We start from the raw sequence: 13814 nt of genomic DNA, 5'->3' as shown, positions 1-13814 counted from the left end.
GAGTTGAGGAATATTCCAGGATGGAGGGCCAACCTTGGCAGCTGGTCCGAGGTAAGGAACAGAGGCAGGAACTCTGTCCCCTTGCTGTCTATGGCCTCTGCTCCCTCAAGAGCCCTGAAACCCGAGGGCCTAGGACACCTGAGTTGCTGTGCCCATGGTGGATCTCAGAGATACTGGCTGGCTGGCTCTCAAGCAGTGGGAAATCTAGCTGGGAGGGCGAGGCATGGAATCTGTCTATGCAGGGAAGGCCTGGACAGCTGACAAGTGAGAAGGAACCTTTCAAATTTGCAATTTTCAAGTGTCAGAAGGATATTGCGCCGCTCCTCTGACACTTAGCATCTCAGGCAGATTCTCCCCATTTTTCATCAACACATCTACTGTGTGACATATGCCCTTTGCACTCACATGATCCGGAACCCACAGCTGAGAGCAAGAACTCCAGGTGTTAGGTTTTCCACCAAGTCACATTTGAAGGACCAGACAGGCCCTCTTCTTCAATTACCCACATTGTCAACACAACACTTTGAAAGGAATCTGTTCAATTCAGCAGGCGCTTTGCATGGTTGTTCTTTAAGATGTCAGAGAGCCAGAGACACACACAACTTGGTCTGTCCCCTTAAGAGGCAGATAATCTAGTGAGTGAGGGGTCCTTTGATTCATTGCATTTGTATTCCATGCCTTGCATGTGTATTCCATGCTAAAGGCAAGACACTGGGTGCTGGGGTAGAGATTCCCCAAACGGGAAAGACAGACATTCACATGTAAGTACTTTGTATGTGCCCACTCATCATTATTCATTCAGCAAATGTGAAGTAAGTGCTCCTTGTGAGCCCAGTACTCTTTTAGGTAATGAGGTTACAGCATCCAGCAAGATAGGCAAGACCTCAATTCATGCGGAGCTTATGACCTATGGTGTAGACAGACAATAAAGCGACACCAATTTTTTAAAGATTTATTTATTTTAGAGAGAGAAAGAGAAGAAAGAAAGAAAGAAAGAAAGAAAGAAAGAAAGAAAGAAAGAAAGAAGAAAGAAAAAGAAAGAAAGAAAGAAAGAAAGAAAGAAAGAAAGAAAGAAAGAAAGAAAGAAAGAAAGAAAGAAAAATAAAGCAGAGGGAGAGAGAGAATCTCAAGCAGACTCTGCACTGAGTGATGAGCCCAACAGGGGGCTCGATCCCACAACCTGAACTGAGATCAAGAGTCAGACACCCAACCAAATGAGCCATCCAGGCACCTTGACACTAATTAAAAAAAAAAAAAAAAAAAAAAAGGATGATTTCTGTCAGCAAAACATGAAAGAGAGACCAGAAAGGATCAAAAGAAGTCTTCAGAAACAACCACAAAACAAGTAATAAGATGGCAATAAATACATATCTATCAAGAATTACTTTGAATATAAATGAACTAAATGCTCCTATCAAAAGACATAAGGTCACAGAATGTATTAAAAAAAAACAAGACTCAGGGCACCTGGGTGACTTAGTTGGTTAAGGGTCTGATTCTTGATTTCAGCTCAGATCATGATCTCAGTCTTGTGAGATCAAGCCCCACGGCCAGGCTCTGTGTTGGGCATGGAACCTGCTTAAGATTGTCTCTTCCTCTCCCTCTCCCTCAGCCCCTCCCCACCCCACTTATGCTCTCTCTCTTTCTCTAAAACAAACAAAACAAAACAAGAAAAAAAAACACACTTGCATATGCTGCCTACAAGAGACTCATTTATTTATTTATTTATTTGTCTCATTATTTTTTAATGTGGACATTAATTTAATGATAAGTAGTAAATGGCTCAAGCAAAACACAAGTGAATTTATCACTCTGTATGGGCTTCCAAAATTGTACAGCAGAATCACCATGTATCTGCATGCTGAGAACCCCTCACCCCGCAAACCTCAGGCAGATGTTGATTCAACTTCCAGGAGCCTCTAGCAGAGAATCAATGCCCATGATACTCTGTAGAATCTAGGGAAGCTTTTGCTAATTTGTTCTGGGGTGAAATCTTATCAGTATCAATCAGGCACGAAAGTAGATTATTTTCCAATGTCCATCAATATTGTGATTGATATGTTTAATGAACTTCCACTGGTTTAGTGGTCCCTAGACAGTGTGAAGAGGCTGAGAAGAACAAGATATACTCAGTGCTGAAATCCAGCAGGTACACACCTCTACTGCCACACCAGTTATTTACCTATTTATTTCCCTCCATCCTACTTGGTCAGCTGTCACCATCCAAGTCCCAGCCCTGTTGGCCCTCAGGCCCTGCAGGAAAGAGAGTGCCCCAGGCACTACAGAGGCCAATCCTCACTCATCTCACTGCCTGGGACTGTGGCCACCTGTGGCTTTCCTGCAGTTGCCCTCATGTGGCCACTTGTAGGAACTGCAGCATCACACACCAACTCTTCTCTAAGAGAAAATAAAATGATGAATGTCCTCCCAAATGCCCAAATTGCTTCACAAGAGACTCATTTTAGACCTAAAGACACCTAATGATTGAAAGTGAGGGGATGGAGAAACATCTGTCACGTAAATGGATGTCAAAAGGAAGCCAGAGTAGCAGTGCTTATAAATAAATAAAGATATTAAATTAAAGATAAAATAGACTTTAAAACAAAGACTGTAACAAGAGACAAAGAAGGACTCTATATAATCATAAAGGGGACGATCCAAAAAAGAAGATGTAACAACTGATATTTATGCACCCAACATAGGACGCACCCAAATACATAAAACATAAAGGAACTGGGAACAGTACAATGATAGTAGGGGACTTTAACACCCCACTTACATCAACAGACAGACCATCTAAATAGAAAATCAACAAAGAAACAGTGGCTTTGAATGAAATACTGGAACAGGTAGATTTAAGACATCAGAACATTCCATCCTAAAACAGCAGAATACACTTTATTCTCAAATGCTTATGGAACACTGTCCAGAATAGATCACATATTAGCCCACAGAACAAGCCTCATCAGATTCCAGAACAACAAAGTCATGCCATGCACATTTTCTGATCATGTCTCTATGAAACTAGAAGTCAAACACTAGAAAAAACCTGGGAAGACCACAAATACATGAGGTTAAATACTATGTTACTAAACAATGAGGGTCAATCAGGAAATAAAAGAAGAAATAAAAAAGTACATGGAAACAAATGAAAATGAAAACACAACAGCCCAAAACCTCTGGGGTGCAGCAAAAGCGGTCCTAAGAGGAAAGTATATAGTATTACAAGCCTTCCACAAGAAGCAAGAGAAATTGTGAATAAACAATCTTACACTGAAGAGAGCTAGAAAAAGAACAAACAAACCTAAAGCCAGCAGAAGGAAGCAAGTAATAAAGATTAGAGCATAAATAAAGGATATAGAAATGAAAAATAATAGAACAGACCAACGAAAACAGGAGGTGATTCTTTGAAAAAAAAATTAATAAAACTGATAAACCTCTAGCCAGACTTATTAGGAAAAAAGAGAAAGGACTCAAAGAAAATCACAAATAGGAGAGGAGAAGTAACAACAAACACTACCAAAACAATAATAAGAGAATATTATTTATTGATTTGAGAGAGAGAGAGGGAGAAGCAGGCGCCCATTGAGCAGGGAGCCTGATGCAGGGCTTGAGCCCAGGACCCTGGTATCATGACCTGAGCCAAAGGCAGATGCTGCACCAACTGAGCCACTCAGGTGCCCCAATTATAAGAGAATATTATGGAAAACTATATGCCAACAAATTCAACAGCCTGGAAGAAATGGGTAAATTCCTAGAAATATGTAAACTACCAAAACTGAAACAGGAAGAATTAGAAAATTTGAACAGACTGATAACCAGTGAAGAAATTGAATCAGTATTCAAAAAAACTCCCAACAAACAAAAGTCCAGGACCAGATGGCTTCACAGGCAAATTCTACCAAACACTTAAAGAATTAATACCTATTCTTCTCAAACTATTCCAAAAAATAGAAAAGCAATGAAAACTTCCAAATTCATTCTATGGGGTTAGCATTACGCTGATACTAAAACCAGATAAAGACTCTGCTAAGAGAACTACAAGCCAATAACCCTGATGAACATAGATGCAAAAATTCACCACAATCAAGAAAGATTTATTCCTGAGTTTCAAGGGCGGTTCATTATTTGCAAATCAATCAACGTGATACATCACATCAATAAGAGAAAGGATAAGAACCATATGATCATTTCAATAGATGCAGAAAGAGCATTTGACAAAGTACAACATCCATTCATGATAAAAACCCTCAATAAAGTAGGTTTAGGGGAAACTTACCTCAACATGATAAAGACCATATACAAAAAACTTACAGCTAATATCATCCTCAATGGGGAAAGACTGAGAGCTTTTCCTCTATGGTCAGGAACAAGACAGGATGTCCACTCTCACCACTGTTATTTAGCACAGTACTAGAAGTCCTAGCCACAGCAGCCAAACAACAAAAAGAAATAAAAGGCATCCAAATTGGCAAGGAAGAAGTAAGACTTTCACTATCTGTAGATGACATGATACTCTATGTAGAAAACCTGAAGGACCCCACCAAAAAACAGCTAGAACTGATAAATTCAGTAAAGTCACAGGATACAAAATCAACATACAGAAATCTGTTGCATTTCTATATACCAATAATGAAGCAACAGAAAGAGGAATTAAGAAAACAATCCTATTTACAACTGTACCAAAAACAGTAAGATACATAGGAATAAACCTAATGAAAGAGGTGAAATATCTGTACTCTGAAGACTATAAAACATTGATGAAAGAAATTGAAGATAACAGAAAGAAATAGAAAGACATTCCATGCTCATGGATTGGAAGAACAAATATCATTAAAATACCTATACTACCCCCAAAGCAATCTATATATACATTTAATAACCCCATCCAAATACCAAAAATACCTCCGTATTTTTCACAGGACCTGGAACAAACAATCCTAAAATTTGCATAGAACCACAAATGACCCCAAATAGCCAAAGCAATCTTGAGAAAAAAGCAAAGCTGGAGGCATCACAATTCTGGACTTCAGGTTATATTACAAAACCATAGTAGACAAAAATAGATACACAGATCAACAGAACAAAATATAAAATCCAGAAATAAACCCACAATTATATGGTCAATTAACCTTTGACAAAGCAGGAAGCAATATCCAATGGGAACAAGACAGTCTCTTCAACAAATGGTGTTGGGAAAACTGGACAACAGCCTTCAGAATAATGAACCTGGACCACTTTCTTACACCACATGCAAAAATAAATTCAAAATCTATTAAAGACCTAAATGTGAGATCTGAAGCCATAAGAATCCTAAAAGAGAAGATAGGCAGGAACTTCTTTGACATTGGCCATAGCAACTTCTTTCTAGAAATGTCTCCTGAGGCAAAGGAAACAAAAGCAAAAATAAATTATTTATTTAAAATAAATAAATAAAATAAAAAGCTCTACACAGTGAAGGAAACAATCAACAAATCTAAAGGGCAACCTACAGAATAGGAAATAATATTTGCAAATGACATATTCAGTCAAGGGTTAATATCCAAAATATGTAAAGAATTTCTAAATCTCAACATTCAAAAAACAAATAATCCAGTTACAAAATGGGCAGAAGACATGAACAGACATTTCTCCAAAGCAGAGTTAACAGACTCATAAAAAAATGCCCCTTATCACTTATTATCAGGGAAATGCAAATCAAAACTACAAGGAGATATCACCTCACACCTGTCGTAATGGCTAAAATCAACAACACAAGAAATGAAGGTGTTGGCGAGGATGTGGGGAGAAGGGAACCCATGTGCACTGTTGATGGGAATGCAAACTGGTGCAGCCACGTGAGAAAACAGTATGGAGGTTCCTCAAAAAGTAAAAAGAAGAGAGCTACCCTATGATCCAGAGATGAACTATTGGGTGTTTACCAAAAGAATACAAAACATTAATTCAAAGGGATAATGCCCTCCTATGTTTATAGCAGCGTTATCTTCAATAGCCAAGATATGGAAACAGCCCCAGTGTCCATCGATTGATGACTGGATAAAGAAGATGTATACATGCAATGGAATATTACTCACCCATCAAAAGAATAAAATCTTGCCACTTACAACAACAGATGGAACTAGAGTATAATGCTAAGCAAGGTAAATCAGCCAGAGAAAGACAAATACCATATGATTTCACTCGCATGTGAAATTTAAGAAACAAACAAGCAGAGGGAAAAAATAAGAGAGGGTGAGAAAGAGAAAAAAAACAACTCTTAACTCTAGAGAACAAACTGCTGGTTACCAGAGGGGAGGTGGGGGGGGAATGGATGAAACAGGTGTTGGGGATTAAGGAGTGCACTTGTGATGAGCATGGGATGATGTATGGAAGTGTTGAATTACTATGTTGTACGCCTAAAACTAATATAACTCTATATACTAACCAACTAAAATAAAAACTTAACAATTTTTTCTTTAAGATTTTATTTATCTATTCATAAGAGACACAGAGAGAGAGAGAGGTGGAGACACAGGCAGAGGGAGAAGCAGGCTCCATGCAGGGAGCCTAACATGTGACTCCATCCCAGGTCTCCAGGATCACGCCCTGGGCCGAAGGTGGCGCTAAACCGCTGGGCCGCCGGGACTGCCTTAAAATTTTTTTAATAAAAAAAAAACAAAAAAACAATGATTTCTGAAATTGATAAGTGCAGCAGGGAAAATACATCAGAGAGAGCTATTACAAAAGAGAGGTAATGGGGAGTAAGGAGCAAGATGGAGAGATCAGGAGAGGCCAAAATGAGACCCATATTGGTCTGGCTGGGAAGGAGCCAGCTGGAGAGATGCAGGGAAGTGTGCCCGAGGCAGAAAGGAGGGTGGGTGCAAAGGCCCTGAGCAGAAGGGAGCTTGGCCCACCTGAAGACCAGAATCAAGGTTTGTGTGGCTAGGGCTTAGTAATGGGCAGAAATGGGAGGTGAGGTCAGGATGAGCATAGCCAGATCATGAGGAGCTGGGGTTTTATTCTGGGTGCCGGCACCTTTATTTCCGGGTGATGGTGACATACTCCTACTCAGATAAAATAACATTCTCACCTTAGCAGATCATTTGGGTAGAAACCAGAAATGTACCCAGCAATGCAAAAAGATGAGGGGGTTCTATTTCTCAAGATTCCAAACATGGCACTTTGTTTTTCTAAAAAAAGGGGGGGAGGGGGGAGGGGGGAGGGGGGAGAGAAAGCCAGCAAATATACAGAGCCCCAGATGGAAAGTAAAGGAGGGAGCAACACAACACACAAAGTGAAGAGCAGCACCAAGGCCAGAGCAGTTCATCCTGAGCTGAGAGGCTTGAGCGGAGTCGGGGCGGGGGGGGTGGGGGGGGGGGCTCACAGAGGTGGGGAGAGATATGTCTGCTCTTGGAGTTGGCAGGAAGACCAGCGGCAGGGCGTGTGGAGGAGAGTGGGGTCTGAAGGCAGATGTAAAGTTAATTGGCTGCTGTGGACTTCGTGTGACCCCATCGGCCTCTACCCTCCTAGGGAAACCTCAGTGCCAGGCCCAGGGAGGTCTTCCCAGACCTCTGTTTGGTACGTGGGCTGCTGTCGTGGCCATCAGGCTGTTGGAAGACTGAGTTCCCAGGCTTACAACAAGCCACACATCTCATCCTCAGCAGTGGCTGCCATGGTTTTTGGCAGTGGGAAAAACGCAAAGGAAGTTCATTTCTCTGTGGCAGCTACAGTGATGAGCAGAGAGAAGTAACTGAAAAGGTCAAACATGCCCTTCACCTACTCAGCTCATAAACCAGGGGGAAGGCTGAGCACTGAGACCTCAGGAGGAGAGTAAATCATCCCCCGTGCTGAGGCCTGTAGAGCTGGGGTCAGAGTCAGCCCATCTGGGGGGACAGCTCCATCTGCTCCAGCGCCCTGGGCCCTCTGGCTTAGCTTTCTGTACAGAGTGGGCTAGGAGGCACTCTGCCTCCAGAGTTTAAAGTCAAGACACCTTAGAGAAGCAGTATAGGGTTGGGCTGACTGCAGAGAATGGGCCCTGGACTCAATGATATTAATTCAAATCCTGACTGTCATTTTAACTTGAGGATGGCACCACTGAGGCTATAAACAACCAATAAGATATTCCAAAAGGAGTCCATCAGCACGAGGAAGGGGCTTGTTCCTCCCACTGTACCAATGCTAGAGGGCCACCCCAAGGTTTGTACCATGCTGAGAGAACAGATTCTCAACTGCCACTAAACCCTGAAGCAGTTAAGAGAGGCAGCAGCTTGAGTGTCTCAGGCGGGTCCCATGCTAACAGGTGCAAGTCAGCGCAGAGCCCAAAGGTAAAGTGTTAGTGGATTGCTTCCAGCATTATCTGGGACAGAGTGGGGTCATCATTCCTGAAAGGCCCTGAATAAAACCTCCAGGAAGTTATATCCCAACAGCCATCATAGTTTGGAGACCACGTCATTAAAACTATCCAATGAATTTAACTCTAGTTTTGTGCCCACCAAGCATTTGTCTGGTTTCAAATTAGTTTCCCATGTCATGTGCAATAGGGAGAGAAGGTGTTGACAGAAATGAGACCAACTAATTATTTCCCTTGGCAGGCATGTTTTTCATTAGTAAACCAACCTTTTAGTTAATTTCTCTCTCTGTCTCTGTCTCTCTCTCTCTCTCTCTCTCACACACACACACACACACACACACCTACACACACACACATTCAGAATGCCTCTCACTATATTCACAGTGGAGGGAGTTGAGGGGGTTATGAATTTCATCTTCCAGGTGTGGATTAAACCAAACACCAGGGGATATCTCGATGGTTCCAATCCCCAAGGTAAATGTCGCTGGCCCACAACAACTGCATCTCCTTTCTCCTCTTCTGTGCCTGCTCTACTCCTCCCTTCTTGGTACTTCAGAGCTCAACAGAATCAGGTCAGAGCTAGAAGGATCCTGAGAGTCTATTGAAAACAATGACTCCTGCTCTGAGGTTCACAGAAGTAGCACCGGGTTCTGTGAATTCTTGGCAAAAATTCAGAAAACCTAAGGGAATCCACACATTAGCCGATAATGAGGCCACACAGGACTAACTAAAGCATCAGCCACCTCATTAAACCGGGAAGCTTAATACTGTTTTTATTGCACAATCACTTCTAAATGTCTTTTATTAATAAAATTGGGGAAATGAATTTGTTATTCCTTAATAAGTGCAGTGTATTTAGTTGACAAAATGATTACCAAGATAGGGATCAATGAGTGTTGAGAATACTAAAAGATACCCTTGTTCTACGAGGTTGGAAACCACCAAGGTACCACCCCACTACCAACCATTTTGTAAATGAAGAAGCTAAGGGGGAGAGCAAAAAACCACAGACTTTTATTCAAGCTTCAAATTTCCTTTAAACTTTTAGAATATTCTGTAACCCCATATAGCCAGTAGCAGCTATAGTAATTAGAGTTAATATCTCTAGAATCTGTTTGTTTCTCTTAATTCACTCAAACTTCGGTGAATAACTGGCTCTTGAAGTCAATATTACACAAAAGTATGAAATTGTCCTCTTTAGCTGCTACTTTTGGTAGAGAGGGGAAAGAAAAGGTTGGATTTTTTTTTAAGGGGGGAAAGGGGATGTAAAAAAAAAAAAAACCCACACCTATTACACTAATAGTTTTTCTGCATTATTTAATGTCCACAACAATCTCATGGGGAAAGTATAATTTCCCATTTTACAGGTAAGAAAATTATCATTGGAGAGGTTTAAAGACTTTCCAAGGGAATATATGTTTAGAAGTAAAATCCAGGTCTAATGTTTGAGTCCAGGATCATTTCCACTACTCCGCTCTGTAAATCCCACTAGATTCAGCACCGTGGACAGAGGCAGAGTCCCTAGAGTCTTCACTGGGGAAGGGATGGGGGCAGAGTGGGTGGGAAGGTGGGTATTGAATCCCAGAGAAGAGCTAAAACTACAGAAATACCTGAACTAATAGGATTGGGTCAGGGCCAAGGAAGGGCCCATCATCATAATCCTTTCACATTCATATCAAACTGCTCTTTTTGGAACCGATTTCTAACCTTCCGCCAACTAGTTAAGCTAGGAAAAGCATTTTCATCTGTAAAATGCCATTCCCAGACTGCCACCCAGAGTTTTTATAAAGCAAAGGTGAATCAATGAATGGAAAAGTTATCTGAAATTCATAAAAATTCACTGTTAAAAAAAAACAACTGTAACAACCCCTCAAATTCCAGTGATTTAACATAACAGACCCTTAATTCTCATTTGTGTGTGCCCCAAGCAGGGATTCCTGATTGTCATGAAGCTCGCCTCCAAGAGTGATTCTGGTACCCAGGATCCTTGCTCCTTGTGACTCTGCCACCTTACATCATGGCTTTGAAGATCCTCATGTTTATCTGCATCAATCTAGAAGAGTAAAAATCATGAAGAATATCCAAGAAGATTTTTATAAGCCAAGTCTGGAAGTGGCACACATCCCTTCTGCTCACATTCTATTGGTTAGAACCCAGCTCATGGCTACACCTACCAGAAAGGGTCTGGGAAGTATAGTCTAGCTGTTGGTACAGGAAGATAAACAAGCTTTGAGGAACACAGAGCAGTCTCCCAATCTTGTACAAAGCTGAGAAATTGTCACAATTACGTGATTTTTAGCCCCATGCAAGAGCTTGAGAATGGGAATAAACTGAGGACCAATTTTATAAAATATTTTGACTACTGGGCTTTTACTGGATGCATGTGTGGGTAATTTTAGATTCCCTAAATGAGCATCTTGCATCCTTCCGTGGTAATTGATAATTGAGATTATCAAAAGCTAGAGTTGTTAGAACATTAGATTCTCCAGAAAGATCAATCTATCTATCTATCATTTATCTATCGCCTCCATATTCCTGGAGATTCTAATTCAACTACCAGGGAATTCTAAATCAGTGAACTTGGGAATGTGTTTTTAACATAAGGGAATTAAGACTCAGTTGCAAGTGACAGAAGTCCAATTCACATGGTCTTAAGCACCAAAGGAAATGTATTAGTTCATGAGACTGTGCCAGTGGTGGGACTACTTTGGGGCATAGATGGATATAGACATGAAGAGTCTCATCGGGTCAATCCCGCTCTCCATCTATCACCTGATCTCCTCAGTAAAGGATCCAGTTTTGGGCCATCTCCTGTCATGGGTCAAGGTAGCCATTAGCAGCTCCAGGCATATGTTTTTATGAACAGCCCCATGAGAACTACTCTCTCAGTAAAAGTCCCATAATTTATCCCTTTGGCACTAATTGTCCTGGTTTGGATCCCATGCCTGTTCCTGAAGCAATCACTGTGACAAAAAAAATAATAATATCCTCTGATTGTCCAGGCCTGGGTCATGAGACCATCCTGAATCTGAAGGTAAGGTTAGACCCATATCACAAACGTAGACCAGTGGGCAGCAGGGGTAGCTCCTGAAGAGAGAATGGGGGCAGGGAAGGGATGTTAGGCAAGCATCAACAACAGGATTCTCATACACTAAGTTGTAGGAGGCTCCAAGAGAAGTGGGAGCTCTGAGCTTGGGACTCCCCACAGGACTGTGGGAAGGAGCAATCCCTCAGACCTGCATAAGGGCCTCCACTCACCAAGCTGCTCGATGCCTTCCACCCACCCCATCCCAGACCCTCTGTGGAGTTCCCCATGCTTGAACACATGAAGCTGGTGTGACTCTCAGACTTTCTTTGTCAGAAGGCCAGGAATCTACTTGGCCCTTTCACCCAGACCCTCTCAGTGGCCCTACCCCCAGCAGGCTTGCCCCTCCCTGCCCCCAGCCAAGGCCTAGTGCTTGATTACCAACAACACTGAGGACTTAAGCTAATAATGACTTAAAACAGAGATTTCTGACTTCAGGCTTATGGGCAACAGAGGACCCATGAACTCCTAAATATGAATTCAACATTCTGTGTGTATGGACATAATGTATGTGAGTGTTTCTCCTCCTAATCAAGGGAAAAAATTCACAACTTTCTTTAAATTACCTAAAGACACTTAACCTAAAAAGGACTTAAGAACCACCAATGTCAATTGTGGCTTCTCTGGGCATCTGTTTCAAGTATTTAGTGGTGCAGTTTCATGTTCTGTAGTACTTATTCTGGAGAAGCAGGAAGCTATGGGCCAAATTGAAATGATGCTCTTAGATCAGTATTTCCTGAAATGGGCTCTCTGGAAGATAGGTTGATGTGATTTTTTGTCTAGCAAGAGAAACAAAAATATCTTCATGTTCAAATAAGTTGGGGGAATGCTGGGTGAAACAGACTTCTTTTCTGCAGGACTTGTCATAATGTTCTTTAATGTTCTAATATGTCAAGTGACTCTCCAGGAGGGGTTGTAGCAGGCACCGTTTCCCAGACTGACTTACCACAAGCAGTCTTGTATGGGGCTTTGCTATGTTTGCAGCATCCTGTTAAACATTTCCCTGAAAAGGACTCATGGGATTAGCCATTTGGGAAGCCCCTTGTCCTCAAGGCATGTATGTTTGTAGTAGCAGCTTTGAGTTTGTGCTGTGAAGGGATCTGGGAGCAAGCATGGAAAGGCTTCAAAAGGGGCAATATTTAAGAGAAATCGTTCTCTGTTCTTTGCCTGAATTAGAACAAACGAGGTGTCAAGATGTTTGCGAGGCTCCATGGCATCTCTGTATCTGTGAGCTGTGGAGTGTCAGGTAGAAAGAGCAAGGGGCTGGGGTCAGCATGCCTTGGGCAGACTCCTGGCTCTGCCACTGACTGACTATGTAATTAAGGCATGGGCTTAACCCCTCTGAGCATCTGCCAGTTATCTGTAAAAGGATCTGATAGGAGGATTAAATGAGATCGGGTACTGAATGTACAGTGTCTGGCACACAGAAATGCTCCTCCATAGCAGCTGAGGCAAAAAACTGTCTTGGTTCTTTACCCTTTGTTCTGGAGGCTCCAGGAAATTCTCCCATTGTTCTTACCTCCCTTATCCTCTTGCCTCAACCATCTCTCACCTGCTCTTGACAGCTCCCCACTCTCTCCTCCTCGAGCTGCTTTGCTTATGCTCCAGACATGTCCAAATGCTGCTGACCCTCTTCCCTGCCCTCTTGGGGCAGCTGGGGTGATGGCAGCTGGACCATGACCTCCAAGGCCAGCAACTTTCCATGTGCCCCAGAAACTACCCTGGCACCACCTTGGGCTGAAAAACCACATGGAAATGGATGCAAAGGCCACACTATTTGCTGATGCTTGCAGACTGTCCTTAAGGTCACCCTTTGTGGTATGTCACCAAAAGCCAACAACTCCACGCTGCGTCTACTCTATCAGAGCTTGTTTCTATCTGCATCTGTCATCGCTGATTGCATTTGAATGGGTTTAGTCTCTATTTTAAATAAAAGATTTATGCCTTAGCTGTCAGAGCCTGCTTTTATTTGAAAATTTAATCTTGTTTCTAGGAGTCTAGATTAACTTATTAGATTTAAGCGTCCCTTGTGTGTCTCTGAGAGAAAAGGAGTACATTCTCTCCTCTACATACGGCCCTGCACACACCATACAGTGGAAGCTAAGAGCTGCATGGCCTTCACTGTCAGCGAACCAAAGCAGGATAGATGCCCCTCCTGGACAGCTTTCTTTGGTTACCTCGGGTCCAGGGAGTGTTTCTCCGGTCTCTGGGCCAGCTTCCAGGCCGTTCCCTCCAGTGTCTGTCTTCCCTACAAGTGCACCCCACCAAACTTGCCCATTCTTGGGGGCTTTGAGGAGGCTCCCCACAAGGCCCCAATGGGAGAGCAATCTGTCAGCCTTGGCTGTGCCAAGGAGTTCCAAGTTTCCTTCACATCTGCATTGTATCTTCTACCCCTGTCAA

At 42.3% G+C, this 13814-nt stretch overlaps 1 non-coding gene across 4 annotated transcripts in view; it reads left to right on the top strand.

The window, feature by feature from the left end:
• LOC102152918 overlaps positions 1-10682 on the top strand; it is a 90187-nt gene extending 79505 nt beyond the window's left edge. For 3 of the 4 annotated variants that reach the window (XR_005355825.1, XR_005355822.1, XR_005355826.1), the window contains exon 4: positions 10258-10682. This is a non-coding gene — a transcript (translation initiation factor IF-2-like). The remainder of the gene's footprint in view (positions 1-10257) is intronic. The other variant, XR_005355823.1, reaches the window with a different exon arrangement.
• The last annotated feature ends 3132 nt before the right edge of the window (positions 10683-13814 follow it).

This window comes from Canis lupus, chromosome 2 (assembly GCF_011100685.1).
Source record: "Canis lupus familiaris isolate Mischka breed German Shepherd chromosome 2, alternate assembly UU_Cfam_GSD_1.0, whole genome shotgun sequence".
Lineage (NCBI taxonomy): Eukaryota > Metazoa > Chordata > Mammalia > Carnivora > Canidae > Canis > Canis lupus.
The sequence above is the reverse complement of the archived record's forward strand: the minus strand, read 5'-3'. Positions and strand labels throughout refer to the sequence as shown.